The sequence below is a fragment of the Octopus bimaculoides genome, chromosome 18, assembly GCF_001194135.2.
Source record: "Octopus bimaculoides isolate UCB-OBI-ISO-001 chromosome 18, ASM119413v2, whole genome shotgun sequence".
In the NCBI taxonomy this organism is placed as follows: Eukaryota; Metazoa; Mollusca; class Cephalopoda; order Octopoda; family Octopodidae; genus Octopus; species Octopus bimaculoides.
Window position 1 is genome coordinate 14,045,422 of NC_068998.1, and position 2,508 is coordinate 14,047,929.

General features: G+C 39.2%; 1 non-coding gene across 1 annotated transcript; it reads right to left on the reverse strand.

The window, feature by feature from the left end:
- Positions 1–1,061: 1,061 nt before the first annotated feature.
- LOC128249982 (U1 spliceosomal RNA) lies at positions 1,062–1,225 on the reverse strand. Its single transcript, XR_008266123.1, has one exon. It is a non-coding gene; the product is annotated as a U1 spliceosomal RNA (small nuclear RNA).
- Between the last annotated feature and the right edge of the window lie 1,283 nt (positions 1,226–2,508).

The window sequence follows — 2,508 nt, forward strand, 5'->3', positions numbered from 1 at the left end:
GGTGGGGGAAGTGGTAACAGCAATCTCAAGAGATACTCCGAATAGCACACAGTATAGCAACGACAATATATGTGTAAACAATATTTTTAGTGAATTTAACATTTTTCCTGATGGGTATAGTAAATTGATTTGACTAGCAAAAATTTTTGTCTGGAGTATCCCCAACTCTAACAGAGAGATTGACGGACGAACAGGCAGGCAGACAGTTAGATACATAGATATGTGGGTAGGCAGGCAGGTAGGTCGGTAGGTAGGTAGGCAAATATGTAGGTACACAGATAGATACATGGCATTTATTACAGTGAAGAAAGTAACTTATAAAAAATTAACAGAAAATAACGAATGAGAAACTTCATGAAACGGAAATTCTCAATTCTCTTTCCATTTTACGATAAACTTATTTTGATCGTGTTGAGAAATGTGTATGTGTTCGTACATACATACACAGATAAAAGCAGAGTGCTAGAGAGGAAATTGCAATGTGTGTGTGTGTAACCGGATTCTTTAAATTTCCATCTACCATATCCAATCATAAGCCTTTGGTCGGCCCGGGACGATACTAGAAGGCACTTGCCCAAGGTGCACACAGTAAGACTAAAGTTGGATCCAGGTGTTTGGGAAGCAAACATCTAACGACATATTCAGCGTAACAGGCGTGAAAATACGAAATCATTCACACAACAAGTAACTATGCGTACTCAATTCAAAACATTATTGAGAGAGTTTTTGCACATTAACACAGAAGTCCTCATATAGGAAGGGGCTGAGTGGGGTGAGGTGATGCGAACGTTGAAATACTGCAGGAAAACAAGTCCTCGTTAGTAGTGCAAATGGATAAACAAAAAACAAAAAAAGAATCTCCGCAACTGTTTCGTTAATAGGGTGAGGATAATCTCAGATCTACAACGAAAAGAGATAATGAATATTGTGTGTACAATAGTTGTAGTTCTTAAACGAGAGCCACTATTCTTCGTTTGAATCACGGGGTGTATCTGGTACTTTGCAACAAAGTACACAATGTAAGAGAATCTTCTCAATTAGGTCTGTTCTTGAATTATATGACGGGGTGAGCGCGAACGCAGACCCCACACTTAGAAATAGCGCACCCGAGTCGCCCACATTTGGGGCGATCGCAAAGGTCAACCCAACCGGAGTGCAATGGAAGGGCCTCATTTTGGGAGAACCATCTTGAGGATCATGGTTTACTCCTGTGCCAGGTAAGTATGTTTCTTCCGGTTTCACTAAACTCATATATTACAATATTTGCATTGTAACTTCACTGATATTGCCTCTAATATTACCCTTAAATATTAATTTTTCAACAAATTTCGTCATATATATTATAACTCAATTACTACAATTCATTATTTCTAATTAAATTATTTAGTAATTTAATTCGTTCAAATATTACGAAATTAAAAAATTATCGCCTTGTTTGATTCAACAGTAAAGGCAAATGACCAAGGGAGACAACTCCAGTTTTATTTCTAAGTTTACCGATAAAGATATTTACTATAAAACATTTACTACTACAAAACGAGCCAACAAAAGAGCATCTTACATGATCGTTAGGCATGCTAGATATAACAACGAAGTCTTCCTCAAATTACACACAATGACTTCTATTTTTTTACAAAGATGAAAACTAACCAGCGCTAGTTGTTAAGCAGTGGTGGGGGAAAATCAAATAGAGTATACACACACACACAAACACGCACGTATATGATATCTATATATATACCAGTGTATGTACGACCGGTTGTTTGATGTCCGGAATAAGTAATATCCTGTTTCGTTGAAATATAGACGACATACATTCAAGAAACAATCATGTAAAAGAAGTAAAACATTATTGAAGTATAAACATTTTACAACTACATACAATGTTTATAAAACAAACCACTGACGGAAGACTTGTACAATCAATGCCTGTAGCGTAGTTGAAGGCGCATTGCTCAGTGGTGAGAGCGTCGAGCTTACGATTGTGAGGACTGCATGTTGTGTTCTTGAGCAAGACACTTTATTTCACGTTGCTCCAGTTAATTCATCTGTAGAAATGAGTTGCGACATCACGGGTGCCAAGCTGTATCGGCCCCTTTGCTTTTCCCTTGGATAACATCAGTAGTGTGGAGAGAAGAGGCTGGTATGCATGGGCGACTGCTGGCCTTCCATAAATACCCTTGCACGGACTTGTGCCTCAGAGGGTAACTTTCTAGGTACAATCCCATGGTCATTCATGACCGAAGGGGGTCTCCCTCCCAGTTGGGGAGGAGGCACTGGGGGCAATCCGCTTCCGACGGCACTTTTACGGGGATAGTACTTACGGATCTACTGTATAAGCCTGTAAAGAAGATTGGATGGTCAGGGGTGGGTTGATGGCAATTTTAAGGGACACTCCGGATAGCATCTTTTTATGAAGATACGTGTTCAAAATTTATTCTTTTTTACTCCCCCACTACCTCACCATCACACTCCGGACCAATTTTGGTCGATTCTTTTGCACGTAAA